We start from the raw sequence: 15,708 nt of genomic DNA on the forward strand, positions 1-15,708 counted from the left end.
TGCAAATTCATGCTGTTTGTTTCCTATGATATATTTGTCAGGTACTGTGTAATGATATTCATTAATTTCTTCACTCTTCTTCCAGATTGTGCTGAAGTTTAGCAGTTCCTAAAATTTGCAGGATTTTCCCTTTGCTTATATTTTATGAAATGGCTATAACATTGGACATTTTCCAGTCTTCTAGTATAGTAGAGGTTTTTAATGACATAGTCTACTTTGTTCCTTTGTTTTTCATAGATTTATAGATGCTAGGTCAGAAGGGACCTCAACAGATCGTTGAGTCCAACCCCATGCCTAGGCAGGAAAGACTGCTGGGGTTAGATGACCCCAGCCAGTTGCCTATCCAGCCTTCTCTAAAGACCCCCAAGGTAGGGGAGAGCATCACCTCCTTTGGAAGCCCATTCCAAATTTGGGCCACCCTTACCATGAAGAAGTTTTTCCTGATATCTAGCGTAAATCTCTCTGTCAGTTTGTGACCATTGTTACCCCAAGAAGTGCCCTGGTGAACAGAGCATCTCCAATTCCTTGCTGTGTCCCGCTAATGATTTTGTAGGAGGCCACAAAATCACCTCTCAGCCTTCTCTTGCAGAGGCTGAAGAGGTCCAGGTCCCTCAGTTTCACCTCATAGGCCCTTTTCCCCCTCATGGGGCTTCTCCTGAAACCCCTTAACCATACAAGTGATCTTCCTCTGGACCCTCTCAAATCTATCAACATCCTTCTTTTAGTACGGCGCCCAAAACTGGATGCAGTACTCCAACTGCAGTCTGACCAATGCCACCTAAAAAGGAAGTATCACCTCCTTGGTTCTATTTGTAATGCATCTGCCAATGCATGATAAAGTGCGGTTAGCCTTGCTGATGGTTTCGTTACACTGACGACTCGTGTTCATGTTGGAGTCCACTATGACTCCAAGATCCCTTTCTGCTTCTATGCTGCTGAGAGGGTCACTTCCCAGCCAGTAGGTGTGCTGGATATTTTTGTGCCCTAGCTGCAGCACCCTGTACTTGTCCTTGTTGTACTGCATCCTATTGTGTACAGCCCACTTTTCTAGTCTGTCCAGGTCTGCCTGCAATCGTTCCCTACCCTCCGGAGTGTGCACTTCACCCCACAATTTAGTAACATCTTTAGACATGGACAGAATACACTTCATACCCACATCCAAGTCACTGATGAAGATATTGAAGAACCAAGGACCGAACCCTGTGGGACCCCACTACCCACATCCTTCCAGGTCGATACCAAACCATCTACTACCATGCTCTGGGTATAACCGCTAAGCCAATTTGACACCTACTGGACTGTGTAAAAATCTATGTCACAGCCTCTTCATTTATTTATGAGAATGGGATGAGATACTGTATCGAAGGCTTTGCTAAAATCCAAGAAAACGAACATCCACCTCTACTCCTGTGTCTTAGCATTTTGTGACCCTGTCATAAAACAAGACCAGATTGCTCAGGCATGATCTACCTGCTACGAATCCATGCTGGTTTCCCTGCTGCATTATTTTTCCCGCTGAACTACCACAAAAATGATCTTTCATAATCTTTTCAAAGACCTTTCCAAGGATGGAGGTGAGACTGACTGGCCTATAATTTCTCGGATCCTCCTTCCTCCCCTTCTTGAAAATAAGGACCACATCAGCCCTTTTACAGTCCTCCGGGATCTGACCCAAGTGCCACAAGCACTCAAACAGCCATACCAGTGCTTCTGCTATGACACCAGCCAATTCCTTTAGTATTCTCAGATGCAGCTCATCTGGACCTGCTGACTTGAACACATCCAGTCCATCCAAGTGACTGCACAAAGTCAGTGTTGACAGTTGGTGGGCTGGTGTTCTCTATGCTCATCTAAGAACCCATTAGGAGACTTATCTTGACCCCTGCTCAAGAACACTGAGGCAAAAACTCATTGAATAGCTCAGCCTTGTCCCCCCATCTGTCACTAATTGCTCCTTCTTGTTTAGTAGGGGTCCTATACTGCTCTGCACCTTCCTTTTACTCCCTACATACCTAAAAAAAGAATTTTTGTTGTCTTTAATTTGTTTTGCCAGCCTCCGTTCTGTAGTTGTTTTGGCTTTTCTAACTGCCTCCCTGCAAGTGCAGGCCAAGTAGGTATATTCTTCCTTGGTAGCTGCCCCCCTGCTTCCACCACTGATATGCCTTCATTTTTGCCCATAGACTACCCTGGATTTCCCTGTTTAGTCAAGGAAATTTTTTGGCTCCTTTCCCCCTTTTTCCTCATACTGGGATAGTCTCTGCACCTGAAGGATCATTTCGTTTAGAAATGACCACCCTTTCTGGACTCCCATCTTACCAATACTCTTATCCTGTAGTGCGTCATTGACTAGACTCCTAAGCACACTGAAGTTAGCCTTCCTAAAGTCAAGCACTTCCACCCTATGAGTTATCTTACCCACCCTATGGTGAATTCGATTGATGGTGGTCACTGTCCCCAAGGTGACCACTAATCTGCATCTCCCTTACCAGGTCCTCCCCCGTAGCCAACACCAAGTCCAGTAATGCATTCCCTCTAGTGTGACTGTATACCTCCTTCAAAATTTATATGATGAAATACTCTCTTGGTTCACTAATGTATTGTGATTTAATTTCTCAAGTTTATCCTAGCTCTGGCAGTACCTGTTTTGATGTATTTTTGAAACATGGTGGTGGTATGGGTTGCAAGGTGGTCAAGCCACAATCCCTCCTCCATCAAAAACACTTCAAATACATTTCTTTAAGCTGTTTTCCCTTCTATTTGAAGATTTTCAAAAGTGCTCAAGTATTAGGAATAAGCCCTTATCTTTTTTCTTATAAAGGGTATACTTGTAACTTATACTGTTTTGTAGGTGTTATGAGGAAGAGAAAATAGAGAACTATTTTTATATGAAAAAAGATGTTAAACAGTATAACTATATTATTCTAAATAATAGTTTTAATGAAAGAATTTCACAGAACTTTAGGACATTTACTATGACACTAATCTTATTAAAATAAAACCCATTTAAATGTATAGACAATAAGCACATCTTGTTCTTCAGTTTCAAAAGCAATCAAGCAGCATGTATCTGATTGGCTAGTAAACCATGCCACAGATAAATATCTGTGTACACAATTTACTAGACTCCAGTTGACACAGGGTGCTTAAGTAATATAAAAAATCTAATTAAGGCTATCCCAGAGGTCAATTAGATCCCTTAAGCAGAGAGTGGATCAATCAGACTTTTTAAAACTTTATTAAAATTTTGGATACATTTTACAAGAATATTTGCATGAACATTTTTCTGTGTTGTAACTACTTTTATTAAGGAACCACAAGTCACAACAAGACCCATTCATAGCACAGTTCCAGGAGCTTTCTGCTTGCCCCTTGAGACACAGAAGAGGTCATTTGCTACAAATTATGATGGAATAGCAATAGTTCATCACAAGAATTGCAGACATGTATTTTAGAGATATATCTAGGCATATAACTGAAACCATAATCTATCCCTGCATTTGCAGATTAACACATATTGCAAGTATTTAGAAACAATCTGATTTTAAGCAGATTCTTCATTTAAACAGCAGATGTAAGTGAAATCTTTCTAGGACAGAAGGAAACTGAAAAAGGATGTCTAGGACTGAAGCTGAAAAAGATTTTCTAGCTCATCCTGTCCAGTGCAAGATCATAAAATCTGTTACCTATACTTTGTTCAGCCTAACATTTAAATATCCCAAATTAGGGATATGCCCTCATTTCCTGTGACAGACTATTCCTCAATCTGATAGATCTTATTTTGGATACTTCAGTAAATTGTATCTTCCTACTAATGTGTCTACACATAGGCTGTCTACACATAGGCTACACATAGATAGGCTGATTTGAACTGTGTTTGAGTATTTAGAAGAATTTTGTTGCAATACCCCCTATAATGGGGTCCATGTTCCCCATGCCAACTGTACGCAGTTTTCTGTCTCAAATTTTACTATTTAAAGTTGCTTTTTTTTCCTTATTGTTGCTGGCTTGCTGTCCCTTTTTATATTTTTCTATCTTTCCCCTTTGTTCTTGTTTTTGGTGTATACATGTGTGAGAGGGTGGTCATTATTTTGCTGAAAATATTATTTGGTAAATTTGAGTTCCATATGTTTTATTACCTTCTGTAGTTTATGAAAAGTAAACTGGAGCAGCTTAGAAGGGTCTAAGAATTTGGTTATCCTGGAAATACAAGATATCTTTAAAAATGTCTTTATATCTTGCTATATCTTTGTCAGTTGTTATAACCCTCACCACCTGGAAGCTGCAGTAAGGGCTTAATGGTCTCTATTGAATATGCTTGTGGCTAAAATGTGAACATTGGATTTGATAGTCAACATTTCAAGAGAAATATTACAGTTAATTTAAGCATTTACATGTTATTTTTCATAACATTTGTTTCTTCCTTCATTTCATTTTCAATATTTATTTTCTTTAAAATAGTGGCAGAGCACCTTTGGTGCCTGCCACTTTAAGTGCTCAGACTGCAATCCCTAATCAGGAGTCCCATGGCCAGCAGGGGACTGCCTGATTGGGGAAGAGGGCTCAGCTGCTAACAATAAGAGCAGGCCTGATCAGGGGAGCCAGTAGTGTGATGGCTGCAGCTGCAGGGAGAACGTCAGCTGGCTGGAGCTGCTGCTCACAACATCTTGGAGGTACTGAGCAGGAAATGTTGGGAATGGTACAAGATTACTGATCTTGGGGAATGACTGAAAACTATACCCTGCTAGGGTAGGATGATGTGGTGGGGCTGCCTGTGGTGGGGTGGTCCCCGGGAAATGCCACACCAGTTTCCTCAGTGAATGATGACTATGGGGTGCCTTATACCCCTAGCCCCCACAACCTGTTGGGTAACCTGGCAGTAAGGACAGGAAGGAGGCCAGTCATATCTATAGACACCTGAGCCCCATGGGGTGTAAGACCCCAAGGCCCCAGTGAGGGCGTGAAAGTGGCCCAGTGAGAGGGGTGGAGAAGTGGACCCAGTGAGGGGGCATAGCAAAAGAAGTAGGCTGCATAGAGTAGAGAGCACATGGGCAACCTGAAGGACTATGCTGAGTGAGTGCAGAGTAGAGTTTGCATAGGCAGGCCTGAAGGGCTACGCAGGGGCATGCAGTGTAGGACCATAGAAGTGGCCTGAAGGACTGTGCACAGGCCAGCTCCAAAGAGTTTAAGGAGCAGTTGATGGCCCTAGTGAGAGGGCATAAGATGGAGGCCCCAGTAAGGGGATGTAGAGGCCGAGGTTAGTCTCCGGACACCTAAGGTTTAGTTTGGGCCTGAGGCCAAGTGTGGCTCAGCAAAGGAACTGGGGGAGTTATAGGGGGTAGTGTGGGTCTTTGGCCTAGTATTGAATTTGGATGTCATCTGCAAGGCATGGGACATGGTATAGGAAAGGTCAGAGCCATGTATAATACCTTAGGCATCAGGGGACTTAATGGGCAGCCTCCCACAATTTGCCATCAAGTTTAATACATCAAGTCATGGCAGGAAAGACAGGGCAGACTGCCCTAGACAGGTGGGCAGGCTGACCGTGAGACCAGCTTCATGACGGCCCGCTGTCATTAAAAATAATAAATAAAAACCCTATATCTATTGTTCTCAGCCTGGCGCACCAAAAGTTTGATCCTTTCTCACTGTTACATTTATGATATTGTGGAATGTATTAAAATGTCCTACAATTAAAAAAATTGTGGATTTCTGTTATATTGTTTTGAATACTTTCATTAAGGATCAATGAAAATATCACTGAATGCAGAATCAAGTCATATGTTAATTAAGAATTGATAGAATTACTTTGGATTTATGTAGGCATAAGTATGATCTTTATTTGGCTCTACATTTATTTGTAAAATTAAAATTAGCAATGTAATGACAACTTAGAGTTTGGAGCTCTGGGGCTGCTGAAGAGCCGGCTGCTTAGCTCCACAACAGGGATTGATTATCACTTCCCTAGCAGAGCAATTATTGAAGAATTTCTGTAAAAAGAGCTTCACCTCAATTTATCCCCAACTCAATAGCATTGCCCCTCTTCTTAAATAAGCAGTGTGCTAGATATATGGCAGAATGGAGCTCCACAAAGATTTTCTTTTTCTATGGGTAATTTGTCATTTAAACATCTTGTGCCCATGGCATAGAAGAGAATTGTTTTTTTATACTGGGATAAGGAAGCACCAATTAGGGACTGAGCTGTGGTTTCCACTGCGAAGGTTCTTGAATATACATCCCTCTTTTAACTTCTCTATCCCAAGCTCTGCCACCTATAGTTGAGAACCCAACCAATATAGTCTCCTATGAAAGACTTCCATTTCCTCACTTAGCATATCATGCAATATTGGGTGCATCTACATGATACGCTACGTTGCCGTAGCAATGAGCTAAAGCAATGTAGCTCATCATTATAACAATGTAGCACTGGAAGGCATGAACTATGATGCTGCCATTACTGCGCAGCAGCAATGAGTTACTATGCAGTAGAGCAGCTCATTGCTACTGTGCGGTACAGTCAGAAATGACCCATGTGCTGCTGCGACTGAACAGCACTGGCAATTACTGGACAGTCAGATGGACATGTAGGTGTGCTCAATGAGATGTAAATCCTTTTACTTATCTTTTGACTGTCATAAAGGAAGGAGACCTCTTTTCTTGAATGTTGCTGTTTTTTCTGTTCATTCCCCTTGGCAGTGGATTTGTGTTGCCAGGATGATTTAATGGTTCTTTGTGAGCTCCAACTCATTCCCTCATTGTATACGCCTTGGAGTGGTTAAATAAAGTGTATGGATAAGTGTAGGATTTTTCCATTCTCTAGAAAGGTGTGTTTATAAACATTTGTGATACTTTAAAAAACTTAAGTCCAGTTAAATAGACAAATGTCATCCATGATTGGAAATGGGCTCTGCATCCAAACTGACCCAGGAGTGATTGTTTTTCAGACATAATGGAATTAGGTTTGCTGTTAAAACTAAAAGAAAATGGATCTGATTAGCTGAACACGCTTGCTTTAAAAGCATTTGGGAGTTCTGAGTAATTGGCCCTTTGTGTTAGAATTGATAATGATACAGCATAAGACAAAAAGCTGAGAAAATGGACTCTGCTCTAAAAATGGGAAACAACAACATTCTTTTCTGGGTTATATTTTATTTCCTCAAAAAATCTGAGTTATAGAGAACTATATGTACAATGGACAGATATTTATGGTTCATAATAAATTATTGTTGCTGCTTAGTCTCTGATTTACAGTATTTGTTTTCAGATATGGTGTACTAAATTTTGCTAGGAGACACTGGAACATTGATTACCTTTAGTTTGTAGGTCAGCTGGGGCTGTGTTCTGCTTATAGAGATATAAGATATTACAGTAAAGGTTTCTGAGATGGAGATCATTTTAAAATACAATAGACTTATCTACGTGCAAATCTAGCAACAATGACACACCAGCATGTTCCCTTTTAGTAGCAAATGAAGAAAATATTGATTGTCTTTGAAGTATGTCATTTGGCATTTTGCATCAGAGCACTTTAAAACCTTTTACATGAACAGAAGAAGAAACTGAGTGCATTAAATTTGTTTATTTTTTTTCTTTAATGGAATATTTTCCTCAAAAAAAATGGAGTATCCAGTGAGTTAAGATTATGCAAATTGAGAGCAATCGTGACATTTAACGTGCTTTTTTGTCATTTTTCTTGCTGACTTTTTGTAACCCCCCGATATAAACAATTGTGGACTGCTTATCTTTTTGTATCCATTGATCATTTTTCCTTCTCTAGTAATATAATATAAGAACAAATTAGGCTGCTTTTGTATTGGAAATAATCAGTTATTCATCACCATGTAACTACCTTCTAAAATGGTCACTAAGGGATTTTTGCAACTAGCTGAAGATAAAAACTTATGATTATGACTCAGAATCTTATAACAATAAGATAAATAACAAGATGTGTATAAAATAGTTAAAAATGCACAACCTTATACAACCTTCCCAACCTACCTTCAACCCACTCCCTGTAAAATTGAAATCAAGTTTCATCTAGAATATACTTGATACTTCTTAATGGGAAAGTAGTAATGAAACATAACTAGTGTTATTATATAGAAAGGGCAATTTCAGTGATGCAGCATGCATTTCAATTCAGCTCTGGATTGTATTTCTAAATGTTGGGCAGAACTTAACGACCTTGGAGGCTGCTGAGTTTATGCAAATTACTATAGCTGAAAATCACAGAAAAAAAAAGTATTTGATAACTTTGTAGATCAATTCTTCACATTTTACCTTGGATTTCTGAGCAAAAAATTAGAAACAAGAAAAGTCCAATCTTGAATTTGAATACAGTGGTTTATACCATTAAAAATGGAATAATGCGAGTCTGGAGGTTGTGCAGTAGTCTAAGCACTGAACTATATGACTGCAAGATATTTTACATTTTAAAAAATGGACAGTATCACTAATTCATTCTCTATTTCTTTGTTTAATAATCCTCAAAATGGTCACAGCTTGACCAAAAGAAGGGTGGTATTAGATGCACAACCTGATTATTTATCTGCCTGTCTAAAAAAAGCATGTGAGGAAAACCTTGGTTCATTGTACTTCATTCACATGGTGAAATATACAATGCCCTTTGACTTCACTGCATAATGAACAGACTTTTGCCTGCCTGTAGTAAATGCAATGTTATCCATTTTCCAGAGATGGTAACTCAGATTTAATTGAAGAATATCATTAATGTATTTACTGTCATAGGCTGGAAAAAGTACGTGTATGTATGAACAAAAGTATTCACTTAGAGATTTATTTCCCAAAGAAGGTCAAAATATATCATATCTTCAGAGATTCACACTTGGATCTCCACAATCAAAGTGCATGTTGGAAATAATTTTCTATTGTATCCTTTTAAGATCATTATGTCTGATAAGAAGCAAAAGAGTGGAAATTGTTAATGCCTAAAGTAAGAGGGATACACCATTTTGTGTCATGTTTCAAATTGTGTGATGTGATGTCTGATTATGACATGTAATTACTGACTGTGGCATGGCTTTCATCTCATTGACAGTCATGCAGCATCTCACTAAATGTTGAAACTTACAATGGTTTTTGGACATTAAGTTCTTGGTGGAAATAAGTAGCTTAAATGTAGGGTGGATTTTAGGTGACTAGAGTACTAGTTTAAACTGCTAATCTGAATCAGAATTCTGTAAATGCTCTCACCAAAAAATAACATGCCTTCAAGTTGCAGTAACTGAGTCATGATACCGTTTGTAGCACATTATATAATCCTGTACTTCGGAGTCTGTCCATAGAACATGAATATAATCATGAGATGAAGTTGGCTGACTATTCCCTCATAAAACTAGTCTTTTTCATCTATGTGCATTCCAGGTGATGGCATTTTGGAGCACAAGGTTCTTCCTGGTTGGCTGTGGTTTTGGTTTCTTTTTTTTTCACTCAGAGGCCCCCCCTATACGTTACAGGCATCACACAATTAACTAGTTAAGTGTGCAATTACCTTGAGACCAGCTATACATGCAAAGTACTTATCATGCCATAAAAAGTTCTAACCAGCTATAAAGTTAGACCTCAAAAATGTGTACTAACTTTTTATAGGTGCTTGCTATTGAGATTTAATTTGCATGTGTAGCAGGTCTCTCCTGCAGCTGGGAGCCCTGTCAGCTGGTGGGGCTCCCAGCCCAGGGGTGTAACCCCCAAGCCCTGGGGATCACAGCTTCTGTGAGCTCAGGGGTACATGAAAACCCTAGGCCTACAATGAGCTCTTCGTCCCAGATGCAGCCTCATGAGCAGCCAGGACCCAGAGTTGCACAGCTGACCCAGAGCCCTGTCACAGAGCCCTGTCAGCTATGAGGTCTCTGGGTCCCACTTGTGAATGGCCTGCATGGCTGGGACTGCCCCTACAGTCATGGACTATAGGCTCCTTTGAGCTGGAGTCATGATTTTATGATTAGTGTTTTTACTCATAGTAAGTGATGAATGTCAACAGAGTGCATTGTGGTTCTGTTGTCATGTGATAATATTCCAGATTATTCATAAGGACTTTGTTCCTTAAGGATTTAATTTATATATCAGTAGGCCACCTGAGTTGGGTCACTGTCTGGCCTAAACACTTACAAAATTATGTTATCTATGGGGGAAGGGTCTTGTGTATTGAATGTCTGTATGCATTTTCTGCAACTTATCAGCAAGGGGTGCTTCCCAAATTGCATTAGTCTTTATTATTTTGCTTTTATCATATCATGGTAGGGAGTTGCTAGTTTTCATAAAGATTATTCCTCTGTTCTTCCGTGTCACCTCTCCAAGACACAATACACAAAATGGACCTAACCCCAAAGAATAGATGCAATGATACACACACACAAATTCTACACATACTGTTTGTTTATTTCTTTCCTTCAGGGAATTAATATAAGTATACCCACAAAACAGCAAACGTTTTATACCAACATAACTTATGTTTCATTTTCTTTTGAAGGCAAAGCCTCAGGAGCCAATCCAAAGCTTCACAGAAGTTAGATGGGATAATTCAGGGAAAATTTTGGCCTGATAACTTTAGTTCTGGATGGCATCTCTAGACCTGCCAAGTGTCTTACCTCTGGCAACATTTCTACAGTAGGTGGGCGCTCACAAATCCAGCTAGATTATCATAAACAGTGGTAGTAGGCCCCCTTGGTTTCAGTAAACTAATTTGCTATTTGCTCTGCAGTCTGCCACAGAGTCTTTCTGTTTCTTCTCTACATGCTTCTTTGTTTAGTGCCTGGACAGAGTGGAGTCCTAGCAGGTAGAATGGACAGGAGAAAACAGCAGCAATATGGTATAAATTTATTTATTTATTTATTCAATTTCTCTGCTACGCCTCCCAAGAAAGGCTCAGGAGAGTTGACACTAACAGAGAAAGTGCTTATCAAAATAGAATAAAGTTTTAAATTAAGCCTGGGCTCTGGGTTTTATGCTCAATATGGAAAAATGTGGTAAAACCCAGATTTTCTCCTTTTAAGAAAAAAAAACCATGGATGTTATCATTTTAAGGAGCTGGAGGCAAGCAAGAGAATGACTTTCAGCAGGGGGCACCATGTGCATGTGCACATGTACACATGCACATGGCTGCCAGGCAGCCTAGAGAGCAGCTACCTGCAGGTAAGTCTGGTGGGTAGGGAATTGGGCAGGGCTAGGGATGCTGCCCAGCTGGGGCAGTGCATGGAGCTTGGGGTCTGGGGTGCAAATGCATGGCTGCAGAGCCCAGGCAGGGAGTGGAATGGAACAACAGGTGGCTTATCTGGGGGATGGGAAGGGGCTGGCCCCCTGCCACTATGCTCACTCCTGGGGAGGATATGGGGGACAAGTCCCCCCCCCCCCCAGATTTGTGCATAGGGCAGGGATAGGCTACCTGCTGTTGGCTACCCACCCTGCTTCCCTCCTCCTGGGGCCTTTGCACCCCAGCATATGGGACCTGGTGCAGTAGGGAAGAGGGGGGCAGGGAAGCTCGGTGCTGCTGCTGTAAGACCTGTGCTGCCAGAGAGAGGCTGTTCAGAGTTGTGCCACTCACTGCTACAAGGTGGCAGCACTCACTGCTCCTCACCATGCCAGTGCAGAGTTCCCAGTGGCAGCAACAAGTTTCCCTGCCCAGCCCTACTCTGTTGTGCCATGCCAGGTCCTGCTTACTGGGTTGTGGGCCCATAGTGGCCACTGAACCCTTAGAGGGCAGCCCACATCCATACCCCAAATGGGCTCTGCTCTGGCTGTGCTGCCTATGTGGAAGGGGGAGCTAGACTCTGCAATAACAACTGCTTCCTCCTGTGGGCAGCAGCTGGGGTTTGGGTGCCACTGCAGGGTGCAGGAAGCTGTGGACCCAGGTAGCCCTGGTAGCTGGGGACCCCATCTGGCAGGGCTAGCGGGGTTGGGGGATGTGGGTGGAAAGTGAGGGGGACTAGTGGAGGGGGGCCGTTGTTTGGGAAATGACAGGCACCATCAGAGCCCAGAGGGCTGTGGTTGAAGAGTGAGGGGCAGCAGCTAGGGTTGGGGGGATATAGGTCAGGAGTGAGGGGCACCAGCAGGGCTGGAGGGCTGTGGGTTGGGAGTGAGGAGCAATGGCATGGGCAGGGCTCCAGAATATCAGAGCTGCTCAGTGCCAAAAAGCAGTTAAGAGGGAGTAGCCCAACTGGACGCATGTCCTGGTGAGTGAAGGGAGCAGGGGTAGCTCTGATTTTCCATGATAAAAAAAACACCAACATTTATAGATATTTAGATTTGATTTTATTATAGTGATTGAGGCATTGGTAAGCTTCCAAATTGCTTTAAAATTGTAAATATATTGATAAAATAAAAGACTGCTATATATAGAGGTATCAACTGAATACACTACTTTAATCATGGAAAAATGTGGATTTGGGGGTTTTAACCAGATAATTTGCATTTTTTAATCAAACCAGGATCTCTGAAAATGAAACAGCAAACAAGCTAAACTCCTCCTAAAATTCAAAATAAAAAGCCCACCCCACCACCAACTCCCAATCCCCTATCTCTCATCTAGGAGAACATCGATCCCTGCCCAACACAACCTCACTTCCCAACCCTCATTCCCTAACTTCATAAAAGAAGACATTTTTATTTTCTTCAACATTCTCTCCCATCCTTACCCATTCCCTGCTTCATACCCGAAGGGATTTCCCCCTCTCTCCTAATATCCCTCCCACACCCAGATCTTCCTCTCTCATGGGGTGGTGGAGGAGGGGGGGTTGGAGGGGAGGCTCATCCTCCCCTTCCTGCCAAAGAATTATATTATTCAAATTTAAACAATAACAACAAGCAATTCGATAACACCCTTTGCCCCTTTTTCCCATCCCTGTCCCCACCAAAGGGCATCCTTTGTCACACCCACCCCAAGGGGGCCTACAGCCTTTATAAAGTCCACAAGTTGCCCAGGCCCTTCTCCTTCCATCTTGGCTGGCCATCTAGTGCCTGTTCAGTACTGGCCCTTCTCTAGCTCTGGGAATGATGTTAACAGTCCCTACTTGGCTACAAGAAAGCTTCATGCCATGCTTTCTTTAGAGGTTACCAAAATGACTAGTGCTTGGGGGGGGTGCATCAGTGTGTGTGTGTGATTTTTTTTTTGGGGGGGGGGCATTCAAGTATAACCCTTCTTTTGAGGGGGACTGTCACAGTGGGATCCTGCAGAAGGGCCGTGATCTCCTTAAGGTCCATCTCACCGTGTCAAGGCCAGCCCAAGGGCACCCTCTTCTTCTCGCCCACCACGTCTTTGATGTTCAGTATATGTTGGGAGGCTACCTTATACCACCTTGGGCACGGCGTATCGGGACCTCTGTCCCCGCAGTTTTCCCGGACTCTTGTGGTCTCCCCGTACGATGGGTGCTACTCAGGCACCCTAACCTTATGGGCTATGCATGGCTCCTACCACCCCTGATACCACGCCCCAAGCCTCGCAGATGTCCTGGACTTTGGACTGTCAAAATACCTGCCCGCTCTCCCGAGCCTCTTCTGTAATCTAGCCCGCTCTCAGGCTTCTTGTCTACGACACTGCCCCTCGCTGGGGCTCTTCCTCTAATCTTCTTCCTCTAATCCTGCCCTCTCTTTAGGGCTCCTGGTGCCCTTTCTGGGCCTCCTCTAAAAGTGTTGTCCCACTCAGGGACCCTTGCCCGCTTTGGGACTCTATATCGAACCTCCGGTCTTTCAGGCCCACCGCGCTGCTTCCCCTTTCTCCTGGACGCTGTACCGCTATCCCCTTTTCCTGGGGACCACCGCAGCACCCTTTCGCTCTCTTGGGCACACCATGCTGCTAACCCCTTTTCCTGGGGTCCACCGCAACACCCTGCCCTTCTCTTGGGTTTTCTGCAGTGCTAGCCTGTTACCGGGCTCATCATGCCCATCCTGGGCCTCTCACCTATTGCCCCTCTCGGGCTCTTTCTGGGCCTAGGGTCTCCGCACCCCACACTGCTGCACCCTGACTGGCGCCTGGATCCCCACATGCTAGCCTGTTACCGGGATCATCATGCCCATCCTGGGCCTCTCACCTATTGCCCCTCTCGGGCTCTTTCTGGGCCTAGGGTCTCCGCACCCCACACTGCTGCACCCTGACTGGCGCCTGGATCCCCACACTACTGTGGGTCTCCTATGAGAATACTGCGCCTTTCCAGGCGCTAGGAGCCCCCACCCCTCTGGGGGTCCCTATGAGGCCTCCTCCAACCCCTTATAGCCTCACCCAAACCACCAGTCTTTCAACATGACAACAACAATGCACAACAAGCCCCTAGGCTATAACTTAGCATAAGCCACCTGGCTATAACTCAACATCATTGCAGTCTCCAGAGCCACTTCCCTTCAGTCTACTCAAGCAGTACTCACATCCTAGCTCCTGCCCCTCTGGCTGCTAGCAGGAAACTGCTAGCTTGGCTTCAGCCCTGGGCTTTATAAGGGCCAGGCCCTGCCTCCTACAGGCAGCTGATTCTCATTAGTTGCCCTGGCAACCCACACCTGTACTCCCTAATCACCACTAGGGCTCCTTATGCACTGCCAGAGCTTCTCCTCTGGCAGTTTTCCCCTCTCTAGGAGCGGGGCAGCGAGGTGCGCCGCGACAGGGGCGTTCAGGATAACCCTTCTTCCATCTGGTCCTTTTTTGCCCTTCTTTCCACTCTTGGGCTTGTTTTAGGGAAGAGAATGGGGAAGGGCCTAGCCAGCCTCTATGCCTGCCTTGTTTGAAAGGAACCAATGTTAATGGTAAATCTTGCACCGCTGTATATGAAGAGACAAATTGACTGAACAGGGCTGTCTACCTGATGTCTTTAATTTGAGGTCTGCAAGCCCTATCACACTTGCTTTTAGTATATGAAATTGTTGAAATCAATGTCATCAAAAGAAAAAGAAATATTTACATATATTAGATTGTTAAGAAATGAATGTGAGGCATCCAGTAATGTCATTATAGAGGTAAACTTTATATTGATTTTTATAATCCTCTTATACAGTAAGCCCCAAATCCTGTCCTCTGAAAGAAAATGTGCAAATGAAAAATGCTGAAGCATAATTGTTATGTCATAAGGGCTACAGCAACCAAGCCACTCTCCACCTTTTTTCCCCTCTGTATGCAAGTGCTAGTATAATGGCAAAGCTTCTGTTCCCTGCACTGCTGTTCAATTAATTGTTGTTCATTTTATGGATTATACAGTCATTTTGACCCAATCTGATGTTCATCAACTCGCCTTTAATATAAAATAACATGCTTTTTTTATTCTTTCCAAATATTGACTCAGAATTTTGTTTTATCTACTACATCTCATCCTTCCCTTGGAAAAGTTATGGTATTTTTAAAAGGTATAGTACCAGCCCCAAAATACAATGTATTCTCAGATGTTAATGGTATGTGGAGTAAAAAACAATTTTTGTTTTTGTAGTTTCATAGGGTAGGTAATCCAAATGGCAATCAATATTCCCTTGGAGTAATCACCTTTCAAATTAAAAAAATTGAGAAATATCAGCAATAGAAATATAACAATCCTTATCATCAGTGATGGTGGCAGTCACTTGATTTGAGGATGACAGTTTTCCAGTAAATAAGGAAGTCATCAGTGAGTCCATAGATGACTGAGGAGGCCAATCTGAAATCTGCATGTTTGACTGCAGACATGACAAATAGTTCTGGCGTGAAGGAGTAGATTCTAATGATGTCAGGTTATAGCTCTTTCC

The 15,708-nt window shown here is 42.9% G+C and overlaps 1 protein-coding gene across 1 annotated transcript in view; it reads left to right on the forward strand.

The window, feature by feature from the left end:
* The window catches only part of KHDRBS2 (KH RNA binding domain containing, signal transduction associated 2), a 726,669-nt gene that overhangs the window by 222,017 nt on the left and 488,944 nt on the right, over positions 1-15,708 (forward strand). The gene's annotated exons all lie outside the window — the stretch shown is intronic.

Source organism: Alligator sinensis, unplaced genomic scaffold (genome assembly GCF_000455745.1).
Source record: "Alligator sinensis unplaced genomic scaffold, ASM45574v1 scaffold482_1, whole genome shotgun sequence".
Taxonomy (NCBI): Eukaryota; Metazoa; Chordata; order Crocodylia; family Alligatoridae; genus Alligator; species Alligator sinensis.